The 16,934-nt window shown below is 58.3% G+C and overlaps 1 protein-coding gene across 9 annotated transcripts in view; it reads left to right on the plus strand.

Annotated features, from left to right (window-relative positions):
* ZMIZ1 (zinc finger MIZ-type containing 1) overlaps positions 1 to 16,934 on the plus strand; it is a 244,863-nt gene that overhangs the window by 78,529 nt on the left and 149,400 nt on the right. For 5 of the 9 annotated variants that reach the window (XM_066243553.1, XM_066243544.1, XM_066243549.1 and 2 more), the window contains one exon: positions 16,817 to 16,896. The exons of 1 other annotated variant lie outside the window; for it this stretch is intronic. The gene's annotated coding sequence lies outside the window, so the exon portion shown is untranslated. The remainder of the gene's footprint in view (positions 1 to 16,816; positions 16,897 to 16,934) is intronic. 3 more of the 9 variants (XM_066243545.1, XM_066243550.1, XM_066243548.1) reach the window with 1 other exon arrangement.

Genomic DNA, 16,934 nt, shown 5'->3' on the forward strand with positions numbered 1-16,934 from the left:
AAAGAGGCAGAGCTCTGGCCAGAGAGAGGGTCCCATGTGGACACGGTCCCTGTCTGTCATGCGGACGAGCTTCTCTGCAGGAGGAGCTCAAAGAGGCAGAGCTCTGGCCAGAGAGAGGGTCCCATGTGGACACGGTCCCTGTCTGTCATGCGGACGAGCTTCTCTGCAGGAGGAGCTCAAAGAGGCAGAGCTCTGGCCAGAGAGAGGGTCCCATGTGGACACGGTCCCTGTCTGTCATGCGGACGAGCTTCTCTGTGCAGGAGGAGCTCAAAGAGGCAGAGCTCTGGCCAGAGAGAGGGTCCCATGTGGACACGGTCCCTGTCTGTCATGCGGACGAGCTTCTCTGCAGGAGGAGCTCAAAGAGGCAGAGCTCTGGCCAGAGAGAGGGTCCCATGTGGACACGGTCCCTGTCTGTCATGCGGACGAGCTTCTCTGTGCAGGAGGAGCTCAAAGAGGCAGAGCTCTGGCCAGAGAGAGGGTCCCATGTGGACACGGTCACTGTCTGTCATGCCCCTAGATTGGTTGCTGAGTCCTGGCCCCTCAGCGGGAGAGCCCAAGTCAGGCCTTCCCACATGCATCCGGCAAGCCACTGATTAAGTCAATAGATTTAACACCTACTCTGTGCCAGGCCCTGAGCATAGTGTTGTCAGAACACAGTTCTTCCAGAACTTCTGTGGAACCTCCATACCTGGGACATACTTTCTTCCCGTTGGCTGGGCAGGACCATTTTTCATAGAGCAAAGATGCTGGTTATAAAAGGCAGATATGTCCCACCCCACGGCCATTCCAGGAGGATGAAACTCCAGAGCTCGGAAGGGGGCAACAGTTAAGGACAAGAGGTGTTACTGAGTCTCTTATAGACTGAGCAGTGGGGGACAGGGTCTCCTTCCTCCAGGACAGGCGCCCCCAAACTATGGCCTGTGGCCACATGCGGCCCCCTGAGGCCATTTATCCGGCCCCCACCGCACTTCTGGAAGGGGCACCTCTTTCATTGGTGGTCAGTGAGAGGAGCACTGTATGTGGTGGCCCTCCAACGGTCTGAGGGACAGTGCACTGGCCCCCTGTGTAAAAAGTTTGGGGACCCCTGCTCCAGGGAGTTGGACCCAGGCTTCTAAAGCAGGTATAGACAGAGTGTAAACACACCTGAGGGCCTTCTTCAAGCCCATCTGGGCAGCAGAGCCTAAGGGGACTTGGCAGAACTTCCTTCCGCCTTTCTCCAGGTGTGCCTGTGTGGCCTGTGTGGTGTAGCTTATTTATGGAGGGCACAGTGCCCTGGGGCCTGGAGGAGGAGGCCTGTGGGCATCGTGCTCCTGAGAGCCCTTCTGCATCCACGTGTCTGTCCGCCTCCCTCCCTGCTTCTTCCCTCTCTCCTTCTTTACTAACGTTCTCTGGTGGCCAAACCTGTGCCAGGCCTGTGCTCAGTAACAGACACCACCCTGGAGATGTTCACTGCCAGGCCGACATCAAGCAACATCGCAACACCTCAAGGTGGGCTGAGGGTCTAGGCTAAGGTGAGGCCCAGGAGAGGGGCAGTCATGGGATGGGGGTCAGGGTTCAGCAGACCCCGCAGGCTGCTCTGGATTTTTGGGAAACTTTGGCATAGTTTTCCCCAGATGGGCTGGTGTCTGAGCACACCAGGTACCCAGGATAAGGGGCACAGCTGGCGTTAGGCCCACACAGAGCATTGAAAGACCAGTCTCTCTTGTGATTGAATTTGAGGATGTTCAACCTGGAAAGGTCCTTTGGGCTCGTGAGCTCAAAACTATCACAGCTGGGAAACTCCTATACAGAAAAGAGATGGAGATGAAGTGGCCAGTGGCTCAGCTAGTGACATAGGCCAGCCATCCTGCCAGCCGTGACTAAATGTGGATTCTGTCCCAAAGCGGCTATAATCCTACTAGCTAGAGTTTCAGAATGCCACCTAGGCCTGACCAGGTGGTGGCGCAGTGGATAGAGCGTCGGACTGGGATGCATAGGACCCAGGTTCGAGACCCTGAGGTCGCCAGCTTGAGCGTGGGGTCATCTGGTTTGAGCAAAGCTCACCAGCTTGGACCCAAGGTTGCTGGCTCGAGCAAGGGGTTACTTGGTCTGCTGAAGGCCCACGGTCAAGGCACATATGAGAAAGCAATCAATGAACAACTAAGGTGTCGCTACGAAAAACTAATGATTGATGCTTCTCATCTCTCTCTCCGTTCCTGTCTGTCTGCCCTATCTATCCCTCTCTCTGACTCTCTGTCTCTGTTTAAAAAAAAAAAAAAAAGAATTCCATCTAGGCTTGTGTGCCCTGGCCTCAGCTTGCATGCCCCCAGGGTTAAGCCCCCAGGGTCAGGAGGCTCAGTACTGCACATGGCTCTTAGAAACTCTGCCTAGTAACTTGTGCCCTGACCGCCCACCAGGGCTGCAGTCTGGCTTGTCTTCTACTCTGCTCACTTCAGGCCCATGGACCTGGGCCTCTGGCCTCCCTGACTGAGTTCCTCGCAAGAATTGCTCCCTCCAGGCAAAGAATCAGGCTGCGTGGGCAGGTAGCCGTGAGGGCCTGTGCTATAGTACGAGCAGGTGTCCTGCATGGGCAGCCCCACCTTCCCAGGGGGCTGCTGTGAGTTTCAGTGATGGCCTCCACGGGGAAGTTCCTGAGCTGCCCATAGAACAGACAGGGGACCTGGACCCCAGCTGTGTCCCTCTCCTTGGGGTGATCTCAGGCAAGGCCAGCGCATTGAGCCCCAAACCTCCTTCCATTGGTGCTCCCCCCAAAGCAGAGCTACGAGAGGCTTTTGTCCGTGGTGGAGCGAGTGGCTGAAAGGGTCCTCTTCTCCCCGGCCTGTTTGCTTTCTGAGGCTCCTGTTCGCAGAGCAGCCTGGAGAAAAACCTGCACTGCCGTGACCGCTTGCAGCCTGTGCCCTGGGAGGCCTCTCTGTTCCAACCTCTCCCCCTCCGCTTCCTCATATTCTCTCGGTGGACAGGTGAACCTCCCAGCTCCTGAGGCACAGAGAATGGGTTAGGATCACCTGGAGACCATGGGTGGCCCCACAACACCCTGGGCCAAGCTTCCATCTCACCCAGACTCCCGGCACGTTGAGGGTCCAGGCCTACAAAGCCAGGGTGGGACGAAGGGGTCCTGTGAGTGCTGTGCCTGTGGTTCCACGTCACCTGTCCTCGTGTGGGGGCTGTGCTGCTGGCTAGGGTTCTGAGCCTACAAAGCCAGGGTGGGACGAAGGGGTCCTGTGAGTGCTGTGCCTGTGGTTCCACGTCACCTGTCCTCGTGTGGGGGCTGTGCTGCTGGCTAGGGTTCTGAGCCGAACTGCCGCTCACCTTCGGCCACGAGGAAGTCTGCCTTTGAGACCTGACATGTGGCCCATTCCAGCTTCTCCTCCTGTCCTAGTGCCTTCGGTGGCTCAGAAATGATACCACCCCTCTGTCCAGAGTTGGGGGAGGCATGATTTGAGTGCTTAGGGAGGGTGGGGGGCTGATCCCTGCTCAGCTGTTTCTGAAGTTGTGAGCTCCCAGGAAAAAGTCCCAGGGGTGCTTCTGTCAAGGCCTGTCGCTGGAAAACAAACAGCTGGGGGGCTAGAGATCAGAGGTCAAAGGCCACCAAGCAAGCCAGGGCAGCCTGCCCACTTCTGCTCCAAAAAACTTGAGTACTTTTGAGGAAGCCTCCAGAGGGCCCTCCCTATCTCTTGGGCTAGGTGGGGCCTGTGGGACAGGAAGCCAGGGCGGGCCCGGAGGATGGGACTCGGGTGGCCTGGGTCTGAGCCAGGGATGAGGTGCAACCCCCTGCTGGCCTGGCCTCAGGGCCCAGTCACACAGGTCACTCGGCCTTAGTAAGTGGCCACCGCCCCCACAACAGGAAACCCTGCCCAGGCACCCCCTGTCCCGCCCCGTGTCCCCTAGGGTGGCGCTTCTACTATTTCCCGTGGGAGCTGCTGCCAGGAACCATGCCCTCTTGAGAGAGGAAGCTGGACTTCAGCTCTGGGCCGCCCTGCCGCTGACCTGTTCCGACCTCCTCTTGTCAAGGGAAGCTCTGTGCCCACACCCATTCCTCACCCCACGTGCTGATGACTTATCTTCTCCCAGACAGTCACCTTTAGGGGCCTGGAAAGAGGAACCTCATAGTGGGGCTAGGCCTGGGAGGCCAGGGACCAGGATTTTTGGTCTAGGATCCACCACCAGCTGGCTGACCCTGTGGGCAAGTCACTCAACCACTCTGCACCTCACCTCTAGAAAGAAAAAGGAGAGGAGGAAGCTCTGCCCAGCTGTAGCCATCCCACGGGATAAAGGGTGCAGGGGAGGGTGAATTTTGTACTCTGTAAGGACAACCAAGTTTGGGATTCACTGCCCAGACTTCCATCTCCAGCCCAACCAAGGTCACTTTGTCTGTAATGACCCCCCAAGCAGGGAGAGAGACACGGGTAGCTGCTGGTGTCCCCATGGGGGTGGGGTGATGCTGGCATAGCCCCTCTCTGGGTCATCCCATCTCTGACAACACAGGGACAAAGTTGGGCATTGTCTCAAGAAGGGCCCCTCCCTCCAGCCTCCTGGAGGTGGAACATTGGAGCTCGCCCTGTTCTGATCAGGCCTGTGGGCCAGGTTAGCAGGCCTATGGGCTGGAAGCTGGGAGGGGTCAACGCTGAGGGCATGCTCTCCTGCCACCCTGACCTCTTCTCCTCCCTCCTAGTAGGTGCTCTGAAGTCTTGGGCTTTCCTTTAGTTGTGGTGTTGAACCTAAGTTGTAGGGAGGAACAGGATAATAATACCTACTGCTCCAAACGCTTCAATAGCACCATGTGGAGGTGCTACTCTTTAAGTCTTTATCTACAGAAGTTCATGGTCATTATCATAGCAACTCCCAAGAGGTCACGACTTCTGTTGTCCCCCTTTCCAGAGGAGGAAACAGACACAGAGGTGAACTGACTTGCCCAAGATGGTTATACTGGGCTTTGCACTAGGCAGCTGGCCCCAGAGTCTGTGCTCTTGGCCACCACACTGTGCTGCCATGACACCTCCCCAACTGGGTGAACCCCAACCCACACCCAGCTTACTATCAGCCAGGTTCAAAGCCCAGGGTATCAACTGTTCACCAAGGGGGCAGAAGGGAGAGTCGGGACAGCAAGGTGAGTAGACTCGAGTTGCCATGACAGTGGGTGGTAGAGTCAGGACAGCAAGGTGAGTAGACTCGAGTTGCCATGACCGTGGGTGGTAGAGTCAGGACAGCAAGGTGAGTAGACTCGAGTTGCCATGACCGTGGGTGGTAGAGTCAGGACAGCAAGGTGAGTAGACTCGAGTTGCCATGACAGTGGTTGGTTAGCGCAGACACAGCGTCACCCTGAGCTCGTGGACCAGCTGAAAGCTCATCAGTGGCAGGGAGACCATAGATCTCAGCAGCCCGAACTCCTCCCTGTGGTGGCAACAGCTTAGCCTCCAGTGACCTTGGACACATCACCCCTCTGGGACTCATATGGGCTTCTGCGTCCATCCTAGGGGCCTTGCAGAGCCAGTGTCAGAATGACCTGTGAAGAGTACTTGAGATCCTAGGGACACAGGATCTGACCCCTGTGGCCCCTTGGTGGGTGTTAAATTCCTTCCAGTGTGGCAGGCCGCAGGATCAGAGCGTACAGGCAGCAGCAGCGTTAATGTGGGCAAAGGTATAGAGGTCAAGACCCAAATGTGTAGGGAAAGGTTATAGGTCAGAGTCAGGCTGGGGCCTTGAATATGAGACTGAAGAGTTAGAACTGGACCTCATAGACATTGAGAGCCATTGCAGGTTCTTGAACAGAGGAGTGATGCATTCTCAGGGAGAGCAGCTGGCAGCAGGGAAGCCTGGCACGCTCATCCAGGTGTGGGGCCCGGATTCAAGAGGAAGCACACGGCTAAGAAAGTTAGCGCAGCGGGGCGTCAGTGCCGGTTGGGCTCAGCTGGCCTCAGTTTCTCTCCCGTAGACAGGTGGTCCACAGGGTGGATAGCTAGCGCAGGCCAGGAGTGCGTGGGCACTGCAGGGCAGGGCATTGGGTCAGCACTGATGCCGCTTCCTCTGCGTGTCTGGAGTCGCCCCTCCCCCGATCCAGCTCGGGGTTGTCTCGGTTTCCCACCCAGCCCTGGGTGGGGCCCCACTGCTTCTTCCTCCCTCTGTGGCTTTCTGGCCCTCAATGGGAGGTGACTCTGGCGGCTGCTGCGGGCTGTGGGGGTGTGAGCCAGGGTGGGGACACTGGTGGTGGGTGGAGTCACAGGATGGGTGGCCATGAGTCAGGAATCGCTGGGCCTGTGTGTCATCTGGCTGTGTGCGGTTCTGGCTTCCCTGTGCCTGTCTGCCTTGGCTCTACCCCCACATCTGCGCCTGTGGCTGCTAGGCTGGGTGACAGTGCACTGTTTCCAAGAACTTAAAGCTCATCACAGAGAAGTAGGAACTGGGCATGCAGGGAGACCTTGGGCATGTCCCCTCCTTCTCTGATCCACAGTCCCCCACTGAAGAGTAAGGGTGGGGCTGGCCAGGGGTTCTCAGCCCCTGCTGCAGTGGAGTCCAGGGCAGCTTTGAAAGGGAGCCTACCCAGACCAGGTACCAGGCTGTGGGGACTGCAGCCTACAGAGCCCTGACCCGGAAGGCTGGTGTGGTGGTGCTGCTCTCCAGGGGTGCTGCTGTGGGTCGGAGTGTGGACTCTGCAGCCCAGGGCCTATACTCGATCCTGCTCTGTTGCTTTCTAACACTAGGCAAGTGACTTCAGTCCCTGAGCTTCTGTTTGCTCATCTGTGAAATGGGGGTACCACTATTACTATATAGCTTGGCTGTAAAGACTAAATGAGTTAACTATATAAACAGTGTGTTCGAGCTGGGCCTGCTGTGGACGTGGTGAGCCCTGTGCGTGTTAGCTGCTGTGTTCTCTGGTCTGTCTATCTGTACATCATACCTCCCATCTCTGTGCATTCGTTTGTCCAGCAAACATTCTGGGGGCTCCAACCTGCAAGCTCTGTGCTGGGTGCTGTGGCATCAGGCAGATACCCATCTGGGGAGGGCCTCGGCCCCTCCTCTTAGCCCTTTAGGGGTCCAGCCCCAGCAGACACCCTCTGCCAGTCCCCAGAAGTGATGGACAGGTGGGAGGGGGGACTCCCCCTGAGAATCTGAGGACGAGGGAGCCCTTCTTTCTGAGAGGATACAGGGAAAACCCAGACTCAAGGGAAAAGGAGGGACCTCCTGCTGCTCCTGACTGCCTGGGCTGGGAAGCACCTGGGGGTTTCTAGTGCCCCTGGCGGGAGCCCTGGAACAGACTCTGGCTGTGTGGTGGCTCAGACAGGGCTGGGCCCTGGGACTGCCTGGCAGCGTCTGGGACAGAACAGGGAACCCCCTCGAAGCCGATCAGCGGGCCTGGCCACACCTCCACCTCCTAGAGCCCCGTCAGTAACCCAGGAATTAAGCAGGCATTATTCCTCCCACCTTGCAGACAGAGTGATGGAGGCTTCCAAGGATAGGGAAGTACTTGCCTGGGCCAAGGAATGTGAGAGGCAAAAGCAAGACTGGAACCTACCTCTTTGTAAGCAGGATCCAGTGGGGACAGTTGAGCTTCCCGAGGTGACTACCTTGGTGGAGCGTCTTGGGGCAGGTGGCGAAGTGCAGTGTGAGGATTAATACACACTACAACCTCTGGCCTTCCCACTAGCTCGGCTGACTGAGCTTTTGGGAGGGGAGCTTGCTTTCCTACCAACGAGAAAAGCTCCCATGGCCTGGTTACCCCAGGGCCAGGGACTGGCCCACGCACTTGCCCCAATTAGACTTTCTTCCTCTTTATTGTACCATTAAGTAAACTGAGGTAGAGGGAGGCACAGGGACTTGGCTAAAGCCACCCATGCTTACAAGCAACAGGACCAGGATTTCATTCAGGGCTGGGTGACATTAGTGTTGTGATCAGATGCACCTCTTCCCACTAGCAAAAACAGTACTTTCCTTTCCCAGCATTTGTAAATCTGGGCCTTGGCCATGACTGCACACTGGCCTGGCCCATGTGTGGCCAGAATCCCAGAGGGATGCCTGTTTGAAGAGGTTGACCGCCAGGGGACTGGCCCCTAGCCCAGGCTCAGGGTCATTGGGAACACTAGGTGCTAAGCAGTCTGCATGTGCCATTGGGAGTGCCTGTGCCCGTCAGCCTCGCGACCGTCAGCCTCGCGATCGTCAGCCTCGCAACCATCCCGCCCACCTCCGTGTGTGGAGAGAGCACAGGGCCTGGAGTCCAGGCCACCCCTTGGAACTGACAGCCCGTGTTGCTGTCCAGCCTTGTACCAATCGTGGGTGTGATGTCAGCTGTCACATGGGTGTGATCCTCCAGCCACTGTAGCCCCAGATGAAGAAACAGACCTGGAGAGACAGGTGACTTGACCTCAGTCCAACCTCCATTACCAGAAGAAACTGAGGCCCACAGAGCTAAGTTTATTGCCCAGCCTTATACTTACCTCAGTAAGTGACAGAGCTGAGGCCCCAGTTCTTGTGTATAAGAACCTAAAGCCATGCTATGCACCATCACTCTGTGTCATGCCCTCATACTTGATGAGAAGAGAAATTGTTATTTGATGACTTAGGGAGAGAGGAGGCTCTTGTCTCTTCCTCTAGTGTGAGTAGTCCACAAGCCAGAGTGAAAGACTTCTGGTTGTTTGGAGGTGTTGACAAAGGCAATCAAGGAAGGCTTCTGGAAGGAGGTGAACCTCCTGCTCCATCTCTTTTTCTTAGGTGGGAATGTTATACAGATTCACAGCAAAGGAGAGCCAGTCCCTGACTGGCGCCTGAGTTCAAATCCTTGTGCTACTATTTATTGCTCTGTGAGCGTGGGAAGCACCCTTCCTGTCTCTGGTGTCATTTGCCCCTTTGCAAAAGCCCAATACCAAGGACTGAGGTGGCTTGGGGGTGGGGAGACAAAGCTTACACAGGTGTGCACCTGAGAAGCAGAATGGGCAGGCATCATTCCTTGGGCCTGGGCAGTGCCTACTGAGTGAACAAGGACATGTGGGCCTGATAGGGTCTCTGTAGCAGGTGCCACTCCGTCATGGCCCTGGAAACAGAGCAAGTCAGGACTGGGCATGGGGCAAGGCCTCAGAGAGCCCAGGGATATGCATGCATGTGCCCAGGGGTGCTTGTGCCCCTACCCTGTGAATGCATCTGTCCCCTGCTCACTGATGCCACCGAGAATTCTTTCTTCAGCTCCAAGCTTTTCTCTTGCCAAGTCTCTGGATCTTTGCCTGGGGTGGAGGGTGCCCTCCAGCGTGAGAGACCCTGCCCAAGAGAATGATGACCCGACTCCGACCCGTTTTGCTGCCAAGTTGAGCTAGTCACACCCTCCAGCATTCTGTCCTAGAATTATTCATCTTCTGTGGGGTCTCACCCACCTTGTCTTAGACAGTGTGCCAACACCCTTGAGAAGCACACAGGCTGGGCAAGTGCACAGGTTGGCCTTTGGCCCTGCCTTCATCCTCCCTTATATCCATCCCCAGTTTCTTTCCTCTCCTTTTCCTCCCTGGAAGACAGTAGACACTGTCATTGGGTTGTGGAAGGAAGGAAATGGATGGATGGATGGATGGATGGATGGATGGATGGATGAATGCAATTAACAAATGTGAGAACAGTGCCCTAGAACTTGGTTTATAACCCCTGTTTTCGAGAAAATCAGGTCTCAGAGATGTTAGGTGGGTGGAGAGGACAGTTCTGGGATCCTGTATCCTTCCCCAACACCCACTCTCTGGCCCCCCGGTCCCAGGGTGTAATACCGGGTAGTGGTAGCCTTCTATCCACTGGAGCTCTTTCCCCTGGAGGCATCCCTGAGGACCCAGCAGCAGACTTGGCTGGCCTATGCTTTGGCAGTCCCCAGCAGGTCGCCGGACTTCACCGGTCTGCCTTTCTAAAGATTCCAGAAGAGAAAGTGGGTGGGGAGCCCAGGGTTATGCAGCAGGGCTGACCCCGGCGCACTGGGTCCTCAGGTTTGGCAGCGGGCAGGCTGTCCGCACAGCGCAAAGTATCCTCAGAGGAAGTAGAGACAGACAGAGTTACTGGACCAAGGGCACCTAATGATTCCCATATCCCCTGCCCAGGAGGGCCCCTCCACCCCAAACAGCCAACTTCCTGGGGCAGCTTTCTTATCTGTTCCTTGAGGCCAACTGCAGCTATTGTTCTTTGGTGGAAGGACTCCTGACTTCAGTCCCCACCCTGAGCATTCCGGGCTACCCAAGCTGCTGAGCTCAACTCCATGGGGCCTGGAGTATCTCTCACAGCTGGAGAGATACCAGGAACTGGATTGTGATTATACAAAGACAATGAAAGGAACACCATCGAATATTCTGGAAGTTCAGAAAAGGGTAAAAATCACTTGGGTTAGAGGGCTATCTAGGAAGGCAGCCTGGAGGAAGTAGTCCTTTGAGTATGGAAGGGTGGACAGGGTTCTGATGAGTCCTGCAGCACTGGCGAGAGAGCAGTCTGGGGAGAGGCAGCGCACGCTTCACCGCCGCAGCTTTGTGACCTCTGCTGTTTGCTGGGCAGTTTCTTCATCTGTAAACTGGACTTCACACCTCCCAGATAACAGGGCGGTGCTGAGGGCAGAGCGAGGCCCTGAGAGCTAGCTGCTGGGGCTGAAGAGGAGGAGCTCTGCTGAGTGGGAGAACTGCAGTGTGTGTGGCAGGCTGAGGGCTCGCTCCATGGCACGGTGTGTGTGTGTGTGTGTGTGTGTGTGTGTGTGTGTGAGATGAGCAGCAGGACAGGGTGTGTGTGTGTGTGTGTGTGCGCGCGCGCGTGCGATGAGCAGCAGGTGTGAGGAGCCGCATCAGTGTGGCCCCTTCTCCGGCACACTGCACTGGCGTCTGCCAGACCCAGGACACTCCAGTCTGGCTCTAACCCATGTCTGGATGCCTCCCCCAACCCCCTAGAACGGTGAGGTCAGGCAACATGTATTCCAAGAATGCAGGAGGCGGGGAGGCCACCATGATCTGGATAACCATCGGGATAAATATTTGCCTTGCTCCTGGAGCCAGCACTGGCCGCCAGCGGAGGACGGGGCCTGCTCCAGGGTCATGCAAGGGGAGGCTTCCCTGGAAGGGTCTCAGGTGGGAGGGCCTGTGGCACCCAGAGAGCCTGGGAGCTGGGTCAGAGGCCACCCTTCCTGTGCAGGGCCAGAGACAGGACCCCTGGCTATTTGACCTTTGACCAGCAGCTGTTTGGCCCATCTATAAAATGGGGATAAGGACAGCTGCCCGTCCAGCTCGACAAGGAGTGTCAGAGTGGCCAGAGCTTGTTCTGGTCAGTTCAGCCAGTGGAGTGGCAGGTTAGATGTGGTTGGGGCGCTCCCATGACCAGGATTCTGGCCCACAGTTGGCCACGTAGGATCTTGAGCAGTGCCCCGCCCCCCAGACTTCATCAGTCAACATTGATGGACCTGCTTCTCACTCCACATGCCTGTAGCTACCCCGCCAATGTCTCCTTGAGCTCTCACAGTCTACAGGCACGAGGGGCAGGTCTGTATGATTTAGCAGCAGGTGACAGGATCCCTGTACTCTGACTGACAGGGGCCATCAGTGTAGCCCCTGCCATACAAACCACTCCGGACAGGCCAGGCTCCTCCCCCAGGTGCCCGTGGGTAGGTCAATGCCAGGCCACAGGGCAGCCTGGAGCTTCCCCTGGTGGGTGAGTAGCTGGAGGAGCAATTGGTTCTTGTTTACAGCAAAGATGGGGGCTCAGAGATGCCAATGACTTGCTCAAGGTCAGCCAGCAATAAAGGGCAAGCAGGAGTTCCAGCCCAGCTCTACCCACCCTTTCCCTCAACCTCAGTGCTGATGACAGGGCCAGGGCTCCAGCCCAGAGTGTGGGCTCCCAGCCCTTGGCAGCTGTTGAGAAAAACTAGTCATTAGCTGCAAGCTAGAATCAGAGGTGCAGAGCCCTCATAGTGCCCCATATCCTGTGTACCTGGGGCGCAGGCACCTCTGTCCTCCAGGAATCTGGTAGCAGCCCTGTGTCTCCCTGAGCCAGCCCAGCCCCAGTCAGCCTGGCCTGGTGCTGCCACTCAAGCCCACACCCTCCTCTTCTCAGAGGGTCCCAGGAGCTGGAGGGGATGAGGAGGTGGGTGTGGTCGGGAGGACCCATCTGGGTCCTGGGACCGTCTCCCCATCCAAGTGACTACTTCCATGTCCCGGACCCTCTTTTGCTCTGCACAGTGGGCACCCATTCCCGCCGTGCCTTGCCCTGGGAGCCCCAGGCACACAGTGAGAGTGAAGGCACGTTTCAGCCCTTCTGCACACTGCCCTCACTGCCCTCCCTGTCAGAGGCTGAGGCCGCCCTGTCGTCAGGGCCTCACGCCTCCACCCACTCCCAGAGTGAGAGTCCTGAGCTGAGGACACCCACAGGAGCCCTCTGGCAGCGGGCAGCATCCCAAGGGAAGACTGGGTGGGCGCCCCCATGGGCCCTGAAGCTCAGGCTACACCTACTTTGTGGCACTGAGTGCCTGTTAAGCAGGTAACACTTCACCCTGCAGTGGACCCACGTTGCTTATGGCTGGGGCCCAGTCAGACTCTGAGCAGGATACCTGGTTCTTCCCACTGTCTCTTCTCCTTGGTCTCACTAGGTGGCCAAGCCCACACAAAGTGTGAGCCTTACCTCAGGTCACTGAGGGTGCGGATGGATGGTATGGCCTCGTGTTCACAGCCTGAGCCAGGCATGCACCTACTCCCACCTTCATTCCCACCTGACTGGGCGCCCAGTGTGAGGAGGTGCCTAGTGACAGGGACACATGAGTGCCCAACACTGTTCTGAGCAGGACTGTTGAGCAGCTCCAGGGCTGGGCAGGGTGTGGGCTCCCTGGCTGGTCGCCTGGCAGTGGGCAGAGTGTGAGTGTGAGCTGTTTGTGTCATAGCTCTGTTCTTATTACTGGTTAGTCCCTTATTACCTGTGTGTGACCGACCTTAGGAAGTTATGGGGCCTCTCTGGACTTCTAGCGTAATTTGGGGGTGCTAGCTTTGTTTCTGCTACATAGCATTTCACTGATGGTTAGAGAAACATCCCAGGCAGAACCCACTGCACCATTCGGCAGTGGTGAGCAGCCTGTTCCTCTCTTTCTCAAGTGGGGGTCCAGTGCAGGCCCATCAGGAATGGGCTAGTCCCACCTCAGGACCGGACCTCATATCCTGGCGCCCCTGGTGTGGAGCCCTCCCTGTGTGACCTTGGTGGATAGGGCAGCAAGGCGCACATGAGCACCGTGAGCCGGATCACCTCAGAGAGGCAGGATGAACGGGCCTTGTTCCTCAGACCTAGATGACGCTCCTGGCAGGAGCGAGCCCTTTCCAGCTCTGGCTTCTGTCTCAGCTGCCAAAGTGATTACTTTCTCTTTGTCAGCGGGCCTGCAGGCCAGCCTGCCTTCCGGAGAGGCCTGAGCTGGGGCGGCAGGGAAGCAGGGGGCTCGTTCCACTCAAGCCTCAGCCACTGACTGGCTACATGGCCCTGGGATGGGAGCTGTCGGGGTCCCTCTCCAGCCTTCAGTTTCCTCTCTGTGAAAAGGAGAGCAGGAGTCAGTGAACCCAAGGGTCATTTGTGTTTCAATGATGAGCAGATTTGGGGGCTACCAGGGCCAAAGGATCAGGAAACGGAGACCTCCTTTCTGTGCTGAGGTGGGGGTGGCGACTTTGGGAGCCTGGGGCTCAGAGACCTCGTGCGCAGCAGGGCCGTGGGAGACCTCGTGCGCCGCAGGGCCCCTGGGGTGCGCCGCGGGGTCCGGGGAGAACCAGTACACCACAGGGCCCCGGGAGACCTCGTGCGCCGCAGGGCCCCGGGAGAACCAGTACGCCACAGGGCCCCGGGAGACCTCGTGCGCCGCAGGGCCCCTGGGGTGCGCCGCGGGGCCCCGGGAGACCTCGTGCGCCGCAGGGCCGCAGGAGACCTCGTGCGCCACAGGACCCCGGGAGAACCAGTACACCACAGGGCCCGGGGAGACCTCGTGCGCCGCAGGGCCCCCGGGAGACCTCGTGCGCCGCAGGGCCGCAGGAGACCTCGTGCGCCACAGGACCCCGGGAGAACCAGTACACCACAGGGCCTGGGGAGACCTCGTGCGCCGCAGGGCCCCCGGGAGACCTCGTGCGCCGCGGGGCCCCGGGAGACCTCGTGCGCCACAGGACCCCGGGAGAACCAGTACACCACAGGGCCTGGGGAGACCTCGTGCGCCGCAGGGCCCCCGGGAGACCTCGTGCGCCGCGGGGCCCCGGGAGACCTCGTGCGCCACGGGGCCCGGGGAGACCTCGTGCGCCGCAGGGCCGCAGGAGACCTCGTGCGCCGCAGGGCCCCGGGAGAACCAGTACACCACAGGGCCCGGGGAGACCTCGTGCGCCGCAGGGCCCCCGGGAGACCTCGTGCGCCGCGGGGCCCCGGGAGAACCAGTACACCACAGGGCCCGGGGAGACCTCGTGCACCACAGGGCCCCGGGAGAACCAGTACACCACAGGGCCCCAAGAGACCTCGTGTGCCACGGGGCCCCGGGAGACCTCGTGCGCCACGGGGCCCCAAGAGACCTCATGTGCCACAGGGCCCCGGGAGAACCAGTACACCACAGGGCCCCGGGAGACCTCGTGCGCCTCAGGGCCCCGCACCAGCCCCTGATGTGGTTTATGCTCCAGCAGACGTGCCTGGAAAGCTCCCTGTGTGTCCCACATTCATATCCCTAACATAGTCTGTATGACGGAGGGAGGTCTCTTTGTCCCTACATCCCTACCCTCAGATGAAGAAACTGAGGCACAAAGAGGTTTCAGAAAGTTGCCCAAAGCCCCCTACTTGGTAAGAGGATGAAACCAGGCCTTGAACCAGATCGTTTTTATACTGAGCCCACATCTCCAGCGCCGGGCTGTGTGGTGCCTCCTATAGAGGGAATGCCCACTTCTCTCCCGGAGCCCTGGCTGCCACTCAGGGTGAGGCCTAGGTCTGAAACCTCCCAGTCCCCTGGCATGTGTGGGAGCCCATGTTTAACAGGAAATGTGCCCTCCCTCTCCCACTGTTGGCCATGGCCTCATTCTGAGCTGTGCTTCACCCTGCAGTCAGGTCGCCCATTTCTAGAGGAGGGCATGCAGGACTCAGAAGCATGGTGCACACCCAAGCCACTCAGCAATGTGCTTCACAGCTGGGACTCACATTGGGGGCTCTGCGGCTCTGACCCTGCAGCCAGACCTTTGAGTTGACTGCTCCTTGATTGCCATGGGCCCCGTGGGCAATGCAGGGAGGGGAGTACTAGGGGCCTTTTGAGAAGATGGGCCAGCCGGACTGTCCATAACAAGATAATCATGTCCTTACAGCCCCCAACTTCCTTGAACCCAGGCCACTGAGAGAAAGAGGGTGCCATGCCTCTTCCCTCCACCTCCACCCCGTCATACCCAGCTCCAGCAGGTCCTGCCACTCCTGCTTCCTGTTCTCTCTCCTCTGAGCACCACTGTCTCTGGCCTGGACCCCTAGAGCAGCCTTGCCACTGGTTTTCCTGCCCCCTACTGTCCCTTCTCCCCCAGCAGCCATGGCGTTCTTCTCTAGCTAGAATCTGGGTTATATCCCTTAGCTGCTCAGACCCTCCTGCGGCTCCCGTTCACCTTGACAGTGGTCCTGCCTCACCCCACTCCCTCCTCCCTCACGGCACCCACCACCTCGCCCCACTCCCTCCTCCCTCACGGCACCCACCACCTCACCCCACTCCCTCCTCCCTCACGGCACCCACCACCTCACCCCACTCCCTCCTCCCTCACGGCACCCACCACCTCACCCCACTCCCTCCTCCCTCACGGCACCCACCGCCTCACCCCACTCCCTCCTCCCTCACGGCACCCACCACCTCACCCCACTCCCTCCTCCCTCACGGCACCCACCACCTCGCCCCACTCCCTCCTCCCTCACGGCACCCACCGCCTCGCCCCACTCCCTCCTCCCTCACGGCACCCACCGCCTCGCCCCACTCCCTCCTCCCTCACGGCACCCACCGCCTCGCCCCACTCCCTCCTCCCTCACGGCACCCACCGCCTCGCCCCACTCCCTCCTCCCTCACGGCACCCACCGCCTCACCCCACTCCCTCCTCCCTCACGGCACCCACCGCCTCGCCCCACTCCCTCCTCCCTCACGGCACCCACCACCTCGCCCCACTCCCTCCTCCCTCACGGCACCCACCACCTCGCCCACTCTCAAGTCCTCCACTGGACCAGACTTTCTCCCTGTCTTGGAGTCTTCATGTGTACTGTTCCCTCTGCCTGAAATACTGTTCCATGCATCTTGACCTCCCTCTTTCTGGCTCTTCCTACAACTTTACTTCCCCAAAGAGCCCCTCTCTGAGCTTGAGTCTGTGCTGCATAGCCCCTGTACTTATTATTTCTGGCAGACACCACTTTTAATTATGTATTATTTGATTTTTTTTTTTGCTCATCAGAATTCCTACAAAAAAGGTACCACTATCCTCTTCATAACCCTGGTGTTTATTAAATGTTTCTTGAGTGAATGAATGAATACTGAGTGCCTCTGCCACCATAATTCCTTAGATCCTCCCAGAAACCCTAAGACAGATATTGTGGTCCAGTCTGACAGGAGGAAACTGAGCCAGAGAGGTCAGGAGCATATTCACAATTACATAGCTGGTAACTGACAGATGTGGAGTATCAAGGGCCTGTTTGCATCTGGGCACTCCATCATTATGCCCCTTTTCCTCTCGGTCCTTCAGATCCCCATCTGTGACATGGGAACAAATCGGTTTTGTTGGCCATGTGCTTCCCAGCAGGTGGGCGGATGGGCTGTGGCAGTATGCTCAATTCCAGGGCCCAAGCCAAGAGCGGAGCCACTGACCACCCCTTCTTGTTGCAGCAGGATGGAGTTGGAGTGAGGCGGAGGCACGCAAGCTGCTGACTGGCCCGTGGGACAGTGGTGATTCTCAGGTCACTTAGGTAGGTGTGCAGCCAGGCTGGCAGGGTCAGCTTGGCCC

Source organism: Saccopteryx bilineata, chromosome 9 (genome assembly GCF_036850765.1).
Source record: "Saccopteryx bilineata isolate mSacBil1 chromosome 9, mSacBil1_pri_phased_curated, whole genome shotgun sequence".
Lineage (NCBI taxonomy): Eukaryota > Metazoa > Chordata > Mammalia > Chiroptera > Emballonuridae > Saccopteryx > Saccopteryx bilineata.